Source organism: Chiloscyllium plagiosum, chromosome 18, assembly GCF_004010195.1.
Source record: "Chiloscyllium plagiosum isolate BGI_BamShark_2017 chromosome 18, ASM401019v2, whole genome shotgun sequence".
Lineage (NCBI taxonomy): Eukaryota > Metazoa > Chordata > Chondrichthyes > Orectolobiformes > Hemiscylliidae > Chiloscyllium > Chiloscyllium plagiosum.
In genome coordinates this window covers 32,350,585-32,365,681 of record NC_057727.1, presented here as the reverse complement: position 1 = coordinate 32,365,681, position 15,097 = coordinate 32,350,585, and the positions used below count along the sequence as shown (strand labels likewise).

Genomic DNA, 15,097 nt, shown 5'->3' with positions numbered 1-15,097 from the left:
GGGTCTATAATACAATCCCAATGAGGTGATCATCCCTTTCTTATTTCTCAGTCCTACCCAAATAACTTCCCTGGATGTATTTCCAGGAATATCCTCCCTCAACACAGCTGTAATGCTATCCCTTATCAAAAACCCCACTCCCCCTCCTCTCTTGCCTCCCTTTCTATCCTTCCTGTAGCATTTGTATCCTGGAACATCAAACTGCTAGTCCTACCCATCCTTGAACCATGTTTCTGTAATTGCTATGATATCCCAGTCCCATGTTCCTAACCAGTTATTAGGCTGTGTTGGGCAACACAGTTGATTTACAAGGAGTATTGTCATAGTTGGAGGGTTTGAGCGAGAGGGAGAAGCCTTTTTTCCCTGGAACATTGGAGGCTGAGGGGTGACCTTAGAGGTTTAAAAAGTCATGAGGGGCATGGATCGGGTGAATCGCCAAGGTCTTTTTCCCCCCAGAGTGTGGAGTCCAATGCTAGAAAGCATAGGTTTAAGGTGTGAGGGGAAAGATTAAAAGGGACCTGAGGGGCAGCATGTTCATGAAGAGGGTACTGCATGGATGGAATGAGCTGCCAAAGGAAGCTGATATAATTGCAGCATTTGAAAGGCATCTGAATGTGTATAAATAGGAAGGGTTTAGAAGGATATGGACCAAATGCTGGCAAATGGGACCAGATCAGTTTAAGATATCTGGTTGGCATGGATGAGTTGGACCGAATGTTCTGCTTCTGTGCTGTACAACTCTGTAATGCCTGCTTGTAATCAAAATACAAATTTCACATAATAATTGGTGATGAAAGCACAGGCAAGTTCACATTCTCAGTCTGAAGCCCAAGCTATTAATTGTGGATCTACTGAATACCTTGTATGAGTTCTGTTAACTAGGTGAACATGAAAGATTGAATCTGGGGCATTCCTGTTTAATGTTGGCTCAGTTTACATTAGACATTAGGAATTTGCCTATTGAGCCATCTCATGAACTCTTTCTATTGTGTTGTTGACAACCAACAAATAAAGTGAGCAATAAATTTGTAACAAAATCTGATATATTGTACAGCTAGTAATGTGAACAGTCAAAATGGACATAAAATATACATTTTAATGAAAGACAATGTTTCAAAGTTGACATTGAAGTTAAAATTTTTATTATTAGAGCACACGTTCAAAGAAATTTGTTACAAAGGAAAATACTGCGGATGCTGGAAATCTCAAGAACAAAAAATGTTAAGGGAACTCAGAAGGTTGAGGAGAGAAACAGTGTTTTGGTTTGATGGAAGCTTCTGATGAAGATTATCAACCCAAAACAATATTTCTATTTCTGCTTCCTGATCTGAATTTTGTTTTCTCTGTTTCCATCAAAAGACTGTAATGTAGATAGGACTGGAATTCTGAATGCATTTGAACCTGTATAATTTTACACTGAATGTAGAAATTAAACTAATATGTCATCATTTTATGCTTCCCACATCACTTTTATGCAGACCTTGATCACTTTTTGAAAAAAAGGTTTGTAAAGGTGTACATTGATCTTTAAATCATATTTGAATTCCTTCACTGCATAAACAGCTGTATCCACAGTGTATTCCATAATAGAAAATAGAAAATATCTGTATTGCATTTTGGCTTTGGGGAAGAATTTACTTTGTTGAGTTTGCTTGTTTATAGTTCATTCATGAAATACTTCAATTATTTAAGTCAATATTTACAGTGTTTTCAATGTAATTTAAAAAAAATCCTTACTTGTCAATCTTGAAACTGTATAGCCAAACAACTTCAAGACTTCATGTGCTGTTTTGGAGAGTTCCTTACAAATATGGTTTTAGTTTTCTTTCCAATGTTCTCCTCTTGTTTTTGATACAAAGATGCAATCTTGCCTGGACTTGTATTGATTCAAGTTCACTTTCCTAAATCACTGTCAAGGCAATTCACAAAAACATTATAAAACAAAGTTTGACACTGAACCACATAAGCAGGTATATGATCAGATGACAGCGAATTTGGAACAAGGTAGGTTTCTTACAGTGTGTCTTAAAGGAGGAAAGCAAAGCTGGAAGGTGGAGGAAGATGTTCCAAATATGAGGCCAAGGCAACTGAAAGCGCAGCCACCTAAGTTTGAGCAATTAATGTTGAAAATTCAGAAGAGTACAGATACCTTGAAGGATTCTGAGCAGAAGTGATTACAGAGATAAGGAGAGCAAAGCCATGGAGAGATTTAAAAACAGATTAGAATTTTAAACTTAAGATGCTGCTTTGTTGGGAGTCATTTGTAGGTCAGTGAGTACAAGGGGTGGTAGAATGGGTTGAGACATGGACAGCAGAATTTTGGCTCGTCTCAAGTTGACAGAGGGTAGAATTTAGAGTTCAATGGAAGTACATTGGGATAGGCAAATTGGAGATAACAAAGGCATGAATGAGTATTGTGTGGTTATTGCTAATTTGTAGCGAGATCTGCAGTAGTGCAATGAGCACTTAAAATCTGACAGAAATCAGGGAAAGTTCTGTAACTCATCAAGTTAATGGAGAGTGATCTGGGAGATTGAAGTTCTGAATTTGGGTCACTTGCTGACCTCCTGTATATTTAAAGTCATTTTTTTCTTTTAGAACTACGCTTGCAATTTCCAGTAGTAGTTTGAATCCTGAGGATAAAATGTCTCGTAGTTCAGCTGTGACTGTCGGTTTTGTTCATTCCTGTCTGTGATTGTCATTACTTTCTTGGAGCAGGAAACTAAAGACAAAGTCCCTAAAGCACTTATTGATGTTTTTTTTTGAGGGGGGGGGGTGGAAATAATAGAATTTATTGTACTGGATGTCATCTGCTATATCACTCCAGCAGCATACGGTGGTGCAGACTGAGCAGGAAATACTTCCATATAAAATCAGTTCAAGCTTGTGGCAAATGCAACATTTGTCTGATTTCTGGCATAAATTGCTGACAGCTGCTGTTTGCTGTTCCTTCCTCAGTTCTTGAAGTTTTTGTGTGTGACTTCATGTTTGAGAAAGCAATACCTCTTGACCAATGATCTTCATGGTAATAATGTCAGAATTCATCAAATAGTGATCATGGCACGTGTGTACTAATTACCAAGTGTCACCTGTCAATATCTAACACAAGTACCTGCAATAGGACTTAGAGTTACCTAAGGATGTGTTTTGTTTAATATACTGAATTATAAAGCCTTTATGAAGGGCAGGTTGGTCAACTTTTGTTTGCATGTGGAAATCAGTCCCCAAATCAATATGGGGAGAAATGTCTGTTATTCCAATATTCCGACTCTGTCCAAGAAAAATGCATCCTGCAACCTGCAGGAGGATGCTGAGTTACAACTTGATAGGTCAAGAGTTGAAGTCCTTAAGGAAATGCAGGGATAGTGCTGGATTTAAACATCCCATTTCTTCTACAGATTGATCCAACTTCCTTTTGGGTACTGGCTTTCCATGTAATCCAGATAGGAAGAATCCCTTATACAAGTATAAAATTCAAATCAAGCTGTTCAAACATGTGGTGATGTACATCCTTTGCAGGTGGAATTTGAACCCTGGCTTTTGGCTCAGAGGTAGGGACACAACCACTATACCAGAAGAGACCCTCTCAGAGCACTAGTTTAGATATTTTCTAATCAACATGTTCAGTAATACTATTATACACTTCTGATCCAGGTGAGATTTGAACCTGGGTCTCCTGGTTTAAAGGTGGGGACATTACCCCTGCACCACAAGAGCTCTCCATTCCAGTACTAGTTTATCATAACATTAGATCAAGGTATTAAAATAGTTACTTTATCAATTATCAACAGTGCTCTAAAACAGATCTATGTGGTTCAAGTGTTGGATTACAAAGTCCCCCCAGCAGATAGTTTCAAATATTAGAATGTCACCATGGGGCCACAATGACGTGAAGGGAATACACTTGTCATTCCCCATCTAACTCTTCATGAACACACACACAATTAAGTTAAAGCAGTACCTTCTTCCAAAGTAATCAGCATTGTTCAGTTCACTGATTACTTGTTCGGACTTTTGCCTCACCCTTTCTTTACAGATGTTGGCTCCTTGTTGTGGATGTTGGTCACCACTCTGGCACCTTTGCCAAGTGCCATTCTTCACAGTTGAAGAATGATGGCTTGAGTCAGGTATTGTAGGACATCTGACACCACCATCTGCATGCGTACAAAGGTTTCAGGATATGGTGTAAAGATATTCAGTCAGCATAGCAAGTATAAGGCCAGGTCATAGAGTCATAGAGATGTACAGCAAGGAAACAGACCCATCGGTCCAACCCATCCATGCTGACCAGATATTGCAACCCAATCTAGTCCTACCTGCCAGCACGTGGCCCATATCCCTCCAAACCCTTCCTATTCATATATCCATCCAAATGCCTTTTAAATGTTACAATTGTACTAGCCTTCATCACTTCATTCCATACACATACCACCCTCTGTGTGAAAACGTTGCCCCTTAGGTCTCTTTTATATCTTTCCCATCTCACCCTAAACCTATGCCCTCTAGTTCTGGACTCCCCAACCCCAGGGAAAAGACTTTTTCTATTTACCCTATCCATGCCCCTCATAATTTTGTAAACCTCTATAAGGTCACCCCTCAGCCTCTGACGCTCCAGGGAAAACAGCCCCAGCTGGTTCAGCCTCTCCCCATAGCTCAAGTCCACTAACCCTGGCAATATGCTTATAAATCCTTTCTGAGTCCTTTCAAGTTTCACAACATCTTTCTGATAGGAAAGAGACCAGAATTGCATGCAATATTCTAACAGTGGCCTAACCAATGTCCTGTACTGCCTCAACGAGACCTCTCAACTCCAGTACTCGACACTCTGACCAATAAAGGAAAGCATACCAAACACCTTCTTCACTATCCTATCTACCTGCAATTCCACTTTCAAGGAGCTATGAACCTGCACTCAAGTCCTGCTAAGATTTGCTTTCCCAATATGCAGCACCTCACATTTATCTGAATTAAACTCCATCTGCCACTCCTCAGCCCATTGGCCCATCTGATCAAGATCCTGTTGTAATCTGAGGTAGTCTTCTTTGCTCTCCACGACACCTCCAATTTTCGTGCCATCTGCAAACATACTAACTATACCTCATATGCTTGCACCCAAACCATTTATATAACTGACAAAAAGTAGAGGACCCAGCACTGATCCTTGTGGCACTCCACTGGTCACAGGCATCCAGTTTGTGGCCAATGTTAAGGCCATGCAGCTTTCTATAGAGTACTGTGGCCAATCTCATTCCTTGGCTATACACAAGGAAGAAATAACCCAACTCTATATGAGTTTTACTAACTGATGCATTATTCTTTAATAAGGTGGTTTTATATTTCAGTAGCAGCTGCACAACTCTGGCATCCATTGAAGAACCTGTGGCCTTCATCTCCTCCTGTGCCCTATTGTCTTACTTGGTGTTCCAATTCTAATCAGGCTGATTGGAAACCATTTCATTGCTATGGTTTTCACATCTGTACACCAATGAATGTTGTAACATCACACTATATTTATGAATCTTTTAAAATGTTTTGAGGTGATATTGTTTTATATAGTTAAGAGTGAACCTCCTGCAAAATTCTCATCGAAGTTAAAATGACAAGATGTAATATTGCATGTGGATATTATGTACTATGATCCAAAGCAGAGATGGCAACAATATTACTGTTGCCATCTCTGTTCATTTGGAAGTCAGATATAGATTGCCAATTTTGCATTACTGAGAGCCATTGATGGCAGGAGCACTGCAGATCTGTAAGTATATACAAGTACTGGTTGTGTTTCATGCAACATTACAATCTTTCTGATAAATAATTCTAAACAGCTGCAAATTTCTGTCTCTTCAATATGCCCTCGAGACAGGTACAGTTCATTTGACTGTACTCTACATGAATGTGGCAATGTAAACAAGACAGAAATTTTGGAATCAGATGACAGGCTTGCACAGCAAAATTTTTTTTAAAAAAATTGTGTGGCTGGGCAAGAAGTTATAGTTTAATGTTGATTTAGCAATCTATTTAACATTTTCAGCTGATGCAATGAATAGCTGTGATTCTATCAGGAATGAATTGCTCAGAGCTGAAGTTCGGTATGTCGTGATGGTCTGACTTGAATGCCCAAAGAGATAGACAGCAATCTACCATGATCCTCCTGTTAAATCAATTATTCCAAATTGAAAACTTCTGAACTAATCTTGTCAAGAAGATAACCAGACCATGGTCACTTGTCTCCTGATCCAAACAGTAAAAAACCTACTGGAAAATAATGATGATGACAAATTCAGACACACAAACATCTTCTTTAATAGTTACAACAAGGATTACATGTCAAACAATTTCTATGTATTAAAGTTTTTAAAAAATTACTCATTTGCAAAAAACATTTTTCACCATAATTAAAGCAGGCTTTTATTTTGTAACTGCTGTGTCACATCCACTACTACATACTGGTTTATTGGAACCTGCAGCCTGTCTCTAATGAGGGTTAACCCTGCTGTAATAAATGTACACAGCTGTAACTGTTTGAGCACCCACACAGAAGGCTGAGGATAATTAAAGATCACCAGATGTGGTTCCAGAGCATGTACAATAATCCAAAATCAGAAGAAATAATCCTTTTGGACACTGTTAAAATAAAAGGAGTTAAAGCTTCAGTAAGATTGTGTAGCATTTGTGAAGAGAACATGTGAGTTAATATTTTTTGACACAGACTTTATTTTGAAATGAGAGAATAAAGGTGGACTTTCGCACTTTGGAACCAGAAAAGAGGATTTAGAATGGTTGGTTTGGGAGGTGAGCAGATTTTATTTTATATAAAATTGACTGAAATCACGAGTGAAATGATGAACCCTCAATCAAATAATAGACAAAAATGTTAAGACATGAAAAGATGGAAGGGGATTGAATAGCCAAGGTAGCAGGAAGCCTATGTAAATACGAGTGATAGAAGCCCTGGCAGTTAGGAATAATGTCCAATCAATCTTGCTTTTAGGATATTAAAAATTCTTTAAGGTATTGAAGTCAAAATTTAGACTCAAGGGTGGCATCAGGCCTATGAGACCCTGTTCTAAGTTTGAACTGAGTATGCCATATATAGCCAATAATGGTCAGAGTGAGAATGGGAAGAGCGTTGGAGGGGTGAACAATGTATGGAGAATGAATGTTTTGATTCTGTACTATTCTCTTATTTTCCCTGTCTCTGTCTCATTCCTTCTGATGTGACCTTCCAAATTGATGTTTCAAAAATCTTCATTCTCCTTAACTGAGGATTTCTCTGTGCAAGATATTCATGAAGATATTTTGCTTATCCTCACATTTTAGTCTACCGGCCTCCATATTTAATGTGCCATTCTCTAACTTTTCTGCCATTTCCAGTATGAAGCCACCATCAAGCACATCATACCTGCCCTGTCTTCTTTCAGCATTCAAAATCACACCAGAGTTCCTCCCATTAGCATCTGATACAATTACAGCACATGAATTACCTGCCTTTTCACTACCTCCCATCCCTGGTTGAGGGTCAATCATTCCTTCCAGGTGAAATGGTGATTTATTGCTGCGTTCAGTACACTGTGAACAGAGAATACAATATGCTCCTTTATGCTGGGGAGACTGCAGCATATTGTATGGTTGCTGTTTGGAGCAGCTCCATTCAATCCATAAGAGTGACCCCAAGCTTCCAAGCACTGGTCATTTTAACTCTTCACCTGGCGCTCTCTATGATCTTTCAGTGCTTAGCCTATTGCATCAATGAGGCTCTCGGAATATCACATTCTAAAATAAAATATTTTGTGCAATGTGTGCTCTACAGGAAATGCCAGCTTTTATTGATGATCCCTAATTGCCCAAGCACTGGATCTGGACTCGCTGTAGGCCAGACTCAGTAAGAATAAGTGATTTCCATCCCAAAAGAAGTATTTGTGAACTATGTTTTTACAGCAATTGCCAATATTTTCGTGATCATCATTATTGAGACTAACTATATATTCCAGATTTTTATGAATTTTGTTAGCAGTCATAGTTGTTCAGCATAGAAACAGATTCTTTGGTCCAACTCATCCATGCTGACCAAGTTTCCCAAATTGTTAGTTCCATTTGTCTGCACTTGCTGCATATCCTTCCAAGCCTTTCCTAGACATGTACCTGTCCATTGTCTCTTAAATGAGGCGGCATGGTGGCTTAGTGATTAGCACTGCTGCCTCACAGCGCTAGGGCCCAGTTTCCATTCCAGCCTTGGGCGATTGTTTATGTGGAGTTTGCACATTCTCCCCGTGTCTGTGTGGGTTTCCTCCAGGTCTCTGATTGCCTCCCACAATCCAAAGGTGTACAGGTCAGGTGGATTGGCCGTGCTAAGTTTCCTATAGTGTTCAGAGATGTGTAGACTAGGTGCATTAGTAAGGGGTAAATATACGGTAGAAAAATGGGTCTGGGTGTGTTATTCTATGGAGGGTCGTTGTTGGGCCGAAAGGCCTGTTTTCACACTGTAGGGATACTAATTCTGATTCTAAAAAATGTTATAACTGTGAGAATGTGTATAGGGTATAAGCAGGCAGGGAAAGAGTTAAGTTCTGCGTTTTGTGAAACAAGAGGTTCAGCTGAGCATGACTCAGATCATATACGAACTTACAGTTAACAATGGGGTGCTGGAGGCGAGGGCAATGAGTTAACAAGGTGGAAAACATTCATTATGCAGAGCCATTTAACAATATTAGAAGCTTTCAGTATGCAAGGTCAGCTAACAAGGGAAAAAGTATCCATTGTGTGAATCCAGTTAACCAGGTTAAGAACGTTCATTGTATATGGGGCGGCACGGTGGCTCAGTAGTTAGCACTGCTGCCTCACAGCACCAGGGTCTCAAGTTCAATTCCAGCCTTGGGTGACTCTATGTGGAGTTTGCACATTCTCCCCTGTCTGCCTGTGTTTCCTCCAGGTGCTCCGGTTTCCTCCCACAGTCCAAAGATGTGCAGGTCAGGTGAATTGACCATGCAAAGTTGCCCATAGTGCTAGGTGCATTAGTCAGAGGGAAATGGGTCTGGGTGGGTTACTCTTTGGAGGGTCAGTGTGGACTTGTTGGGCGGAAGGGTTTGTTTCCATACTAGGGAATCTAATCTAATCGTAACGGTTAAAGTCTTGGTCTCTGCTATTGATACTCGTTAATTGTAACGGGCACCCAATTAATATGTATGTTGACTTATCTGGATGCTCCACCTCGTAAAATACCTATATAGTTCATCGAGAGAAGACCGTGAACGTATGTCCCTGTGCGCATGGGCAATCGTTCTCTCTCCCTGCAGGGCCCGGAATAAAGATGAAGGAGGTAAAGCTCTCCTGTGTCTCAGAGTGTTTTGTTTTGACTGAGATGGGGAAACGGGACAACATCTGCATCTACCACTTCATCTGGAAGGTCATTCCACATACAAACCATCCTCTGTGAAAAAGCTGCCCCTCCAAGTCCCATTTAAATGTTTTTCCTGTTGCCTTAAAATTTTGCCCTCTAGTTTGTAATTCTGCAACCCTAGACAAAACACCTGTGCTATCACTCTTACCTCTGCCCCTCATGATTTTATAAACGTCTACAAGAGCACCCCTCAAAATCCTACGCTCTAGGGGAAAAAGTCTCAGCTTATGCAGCCATTCCTTTAACTCAAACCCTCCAATCCTGGTAACATCCTTGTAAATCTTTTCTGCACTCTCTCCAAATTAATAATAGTCTTCCTTCATTTATCCTTCCTGATCAGACTGTACACGTTATTCCAAAAGCAGCCTCACCAATGTCCTGTACTACAGCAACATGACATCCAAACTCCGAAACTCAGTGGTCTGAACAATGAAAGCAAGCATTCCAAATGCTTTCTTTACCACCCTGTATACCAGTGACACAATTTTCAATGTACTATGTAGCTGAACCCCCTCAGTCTCTCTGTTCGACTGCACACCCCACAGCTCTACCATTTATTTGTGTTACCAAAATAAAACATCTCGCATTTATCTAAGTTAATCTCTATCTGCCACTCCTCAGCCTAATTGATCTAGTCTAATTGATCAAGGTCCCTTTAAAATCTTAGTTAACCTTCTTCACACTCCACTATTCCTCCAATTTAGTTGTCATTTGCAAACCTATTTACCATGCCTCCTGTATTCTCATCCAAATCATTTATATGCAGAGGAACCTCAATTTTCCGAACGAGATGGGAGGGCACTTTGCTTTGTTCGGATAATTGATTATTCAGTTAATTGATTCTATGCCTTTCCTCTGGGGTTTGGTGTTTTCTGTAAAGTCTGATCCCTGTTCAGGAGAACAGGCAGCATCACAGCATGCGCATGCACGTGAGCTGCAGCCCCTCGTCCCCGTCCCTCGCCTCATCCAACACTGACCCAGTCCAACACTGCCGCCCTCCCCACCCCTTCTCTAGGGCAGCTGGACTGAACATCAACAACAAGGCTGCTGCTGCTACTGCCTTTTGGGGGGTGAGTCTCCAAATAGCGCGCGCACACAACTTTCTCCTGCAACTGTTTGACAGGTTCCACCGTTGCCCTATACAGGGCAATGTTGGAGAGATTATCTGGGGCAGGGGGTTTAGGATACACCCCTGTGTAGAACTCCAGGGAAAGGGTGGAGGGAGAGAGGGGAGGGTGGGAGGTCAGTCATTTAGAGATGATGCCTGCATTCCGGACTGTTCTCAGCAGCACTTTTAATCACTGCAAACAAAAGACGCGATCAGTGTTGGACACATGTCTTTGATGTAATGTTTCTGTCGGGACCTTGAGATCCCCTGCAAGGACTGTACAAAACACTACATAGGACAAAAAGGAAGACAGCTAACGATCCGCATCCATGAACACCAACTAGCCACGAAACGACACGACCAGCTATCCTTAGTAGCCAGACACACAGATGACAAGCAACATGAATTCGACTGGGACAACACTACTATTATAGGACAAGCCAAACAGAGAACTGTCAGGGAATTCCTAGAGGCATGGCACTCATCCACACAGAAGCGCTTCGCAGGAGGCTCCCAAGCACTGAGGATGTCACCTAGACAGGGGACGAAACATCTGCAACACAAATTCCCAGCTCGGCGAACAGAACCACAACAACGAGCACCCGAGCTACAAATCTTCTCACAAACTTTGGTATTCTGATAATCGAGGTTCCTCTGTAAATGACAAACAACAGTGGGGACCCAGCACCGTTCCCTGTGGAACGCTGTCAGTCACGGACATCCAGTCTGAAAAACCAACTTTGTATCCAATTGGCAAGCTCTTCCTGAAATCCACGTGATCTAACTTTACTAACCAGTCTACCATGTGTCACCTTGTCAAAGGCCTTACTGAAGTCCATGTAGACAACATCTATCTCTCTGACCTCATCTAATTTCTTGGCCACAACATCAAAAAACTCAATCAATTTTGTGAGATATGGTTTCCATGCACAAAAGCTATGCTGACTATCCCTACTCAGTCCTTGCCTCTCCAAATGCATGTGAATCATGTCTGTCAATATCCACTCCAATAACTTACCTACCACTGATTTCAGACACACTCGACTCTCCTTGTATTAGCACTATTTCTCATAGAATATAATTTTACTATATTTTCTCTTTGGGGTTCTGTGGGTGGATTCAATCATAACAGGCACCTATGAAATGAAAGAGCACTCATCTGTTCACTAAATAATGGGAGGAATGTTTAAGGAATGCAGCATCACTGACATACAAAAATCAAGGTCTGAATTTCAGCAATGGGGACTACCACTAAACCAGCACCACGAATGGACATTTCACTCTTTTTGACTCAACATTGTGTTAATTAATTTAAGATCAATATCCTAATTTTTTGAGGTGAACTGTTGATGATCCTGCCAATCCTAATTTCAGTTTTGTGAGACCTTTTTTTTTGCTTCTTTACTTTTATATTTTTTTAACCCTTGCATCATTGTCCCTTTTTGTCACTTCATTTCTTTTACTTACTACCCCACCATAGACTTTCCATTTTATTCTTTGTCTCATCTCCTTTTCTCTGTCTTTGCACTTGCTCATACTTCCATTCTGACAATCAATTGTTGACCGGAAATGTTAACCGTGTTTCTCACTGCCCAGATGCTACCATACCTGTTGAGTGTTTGCACTATTTTTTTCTCTGTTTTTTTATAGAGTCATAGAGATGTACACCACGGCAACAGAGCCTTCTTATTTTAAAAAAATGACTTTGAATTTGGACAAGATTATTATACTGACTTATCACACTACGTAAAAATGTATCTCAATATAAGGGATTATTTTTAACATACTGTGGTGTGATTTTAGGTGGATTAATTTAAAGTTATTGGCTGCAAATCAAGACCCCACAAAAGGCAATAGTAAGATGAATCTCCAATCAGTGTATTTTTGATAATATTCGTTGAGGATAGACTATCTGCATACTGTACTTCAAATAATCAACTTAATTTTTAATACTTATCAGAGCATTGCATTTTATCTGAAAGATGACCTTTTTAACTGTAATTGTATGTCTATTCAAGTTCTGAAATGAAGCTTGGTCCTAAAAATGATTTGCCTCCAAGGCAAAAGTGACACCAGGAGCCTTAGTATCAGGTACTCTCATACCAAGTATCAGCAACATTTCATTTCTGCATTAGGCTTTGTAATGGAGACTGCACTGTCCCAATTGTACTGCATGATTTTGTGAAAAACATCAATGCAACCAGTGCAATATACTACTGATATCACAGAATGCTTGACTCTAGCAGTGAGACTTCTTGAAAAGCTGCGCACTAACAAAATACGAATGGATCAGTAGTCCTGATTTAAGTTTAATTAAAATTGAGAGGCCGAGATAAGAGTATAAGTGCAGAAGATGTTTCCACTAGTAAGGGGGACTAGGACCTGAGGGCACACCCTCCGAATGAAAGGACAACCATTTAGAACTGATGAGGAGGAATCTCTTCAGTGAGAGGGTGTCAAATCTGCAGTACTCATTGCTGTAGAAGGCTGTGGAGGCCAAGTCATGAAGTATCGTTAGGAAAGAGAGAGATTGCTTCTTGATTACTAAGAAGATCAAAGGTTACAGGGAGAATGCAGGAGAATGAGGTTGAGGAACATGTCAGCTGTGATTGAGTGACAGAGCAGACTCAGTAGACCAAACTACCTCATTTGGCCCCTATATTTTGTGGTCTTAAACCACTCTAAGAAAAGGTAAAACTGATAGGAAAGTTAACTTAGAACTGGGTCCTGTTTGCGATACTTAGGCTCATCAAAAACAAAAAAAAACAGAAGTTGCTGGAAAAGCTCAGCTGGCCTTGCAGCATCTGTGAAGAGAAATCAAGGTTAACATTTCGGATCTAGTGACCCTTCCTCAGACCCCAAACATTAACATTGATGTCTCTTCACAGATGCTACCAGACCTGTTGAGCTTTTATAGCAACTTGTGTTTGTGATTCTGATTTACAGCATCTGCAGTTCTTTTGGTTTTTATTCGGCTCAACTATGTTTCAATTAGATCCCCACCTCGTCCTTCTAAATTCCATCAAGTATAAACCTAGAGTCCTCAAAGTTCCTCATAAGTTAAGCTTTTCATTCCTGGATACATTCTCATGAACCTCCTCTGAACCTGCTCCAGGGCCAACACATCCTTCCTGAGACATGAGGCCAAAAACTACGCACAATGCTCCAAATGTGGTCTGAGCAGAGCCTTATAGAGCCTCAGACATACATCCCTGCTTTTATATTCAACTCCTCTCAAAATAAATGCCATCATTGCATTTGCCTTCCTAACTACTGACTCAACCTGCAAGTTTAACTGAGAGAATCCTGGACAAGAACTCCCAAGTCTCTTTGCACTTCAGACTTCTGAATTTTCTCCCCATTTAGAAAATAGTCCATGTCTCTACTCTTCCTACCAAAGTGCATGACCTCACACTTTGCTGTATTGTACTCCATCTGACACTTCTTTGCCCAATCTCCTAACCTGTCCAAATCCTTCTGCAGCCTTTCTGCCTCTTCAATGCTACCTATCCCTGTACCTATTTTTCTCATCATAGATGCTGCTAGAATTGATGAGTTTTTCCAGGATTTTCTATTTTTTATTACATGTGTAGAAGTTGGGTTAGGGAAGGATGAAGATGCGATATGATGCCCCCATGGTTAAAAAGCCTGCTGAATTGGGTTGGCTAAACACATAGAGTCATATGAGATGTATAGCATGGACGGTCCAACCCATCCATGCCGACTAGATATCCCAACCCAATCTAGTCCCACCTGCCAGCACCTGGCCCATATCCCTCCAAACCCTACCTATTCATATACCCATCCCAATGCCTGTTATTGCTTGAGGTTTTTGGTATACAGATTGGCTGCTGTATTTGCCACAGTGGTCCACATGTTGCTAAAGTAATCCACTGAGTGTAGAATGCTTTGGGAAATCTGGAAGACCTAATATGCACCTTATAAATGCAAATTCTGTCTTCAGTTTTGCTAAGAACTGGAGAATTGCAGCCAATTGTAAATATTTGCCCTAGCATGACCATAGATCTTCCCATGAGGGACCAAAGTTGTAAAAGAATTTTTTCTTTGTGCTTTAAAGAAAGAAAAGCTGCATTATATCATGCCTTATTGTATCTCAACGTAATTTGTACGCAGTGAATTATTTTGAAATGTTGTACTTGGCAAAACAGCCATTAAATATTTAATCAGTTACTCTATTTCTGGAAGTCATGATTTGGAGATGCCGGTGTTGGACTGGGATGTACAAAGTCAAAAGTCACACAACACCAGGTTATAGTCCAACAGGTTTAATTGGAAGCACACTAGCTTTCGGAGCGACACTCCTTCATCAGGTGATTGTGGAGGGCTCAATCGTAACACAGAATTTTTAGCAAAAATTTACAGTGTGATGTAACTGAAAATATACATTGAAAAATTGATTGTCTGTTAAACCTTTCATCTGTTAGAATACAGTGATAGTTTCACTTCTTTCATGTGTAAATCACAAAACCTTTTTTATATATAAAAAGTTGCATTCTCGGGTTAGCTGTTAACAATGGGTGATAGTTAGACAATATGTTGAAGGTGTTGGCCCCCTGTGTTCTCTGTCTATG

General features: G+C 40.4%; 1 protein-coding gene and 1 long non-coding RNA gene across 3 annotated transcripts in view; one reads left to right on the top strand and one right to left on the bottom strand.

The window, feature by feature from the left end:
* Positions 1-2,121, bottom strand: part of LOC122559016 — a 23,573-nt gene extending 21,452 nt beyond the window's left edge. The window contains exons 1-2 of the long non-coding RNA XR_006314314.1: positions 2,018-2,121; positions 1,738-1,909 (exon numbers count right to left, since the gene is read on the bottom strand). This is a non-coding gene — a long non-coding RNA (uncharacterized LOC122559016). The remainder of the gene's footprint in view (positions 1-1,737; positions 1,910-2,017) is intronic.
* Positions 1-15,097, top strand: part of il17rd (interleukin 17 receptor D) — a 104,882-nt gene that overhangs the window by 5,186 nt on the left and 84,599 nt on the right. The window lies entirely within an intron of this gene.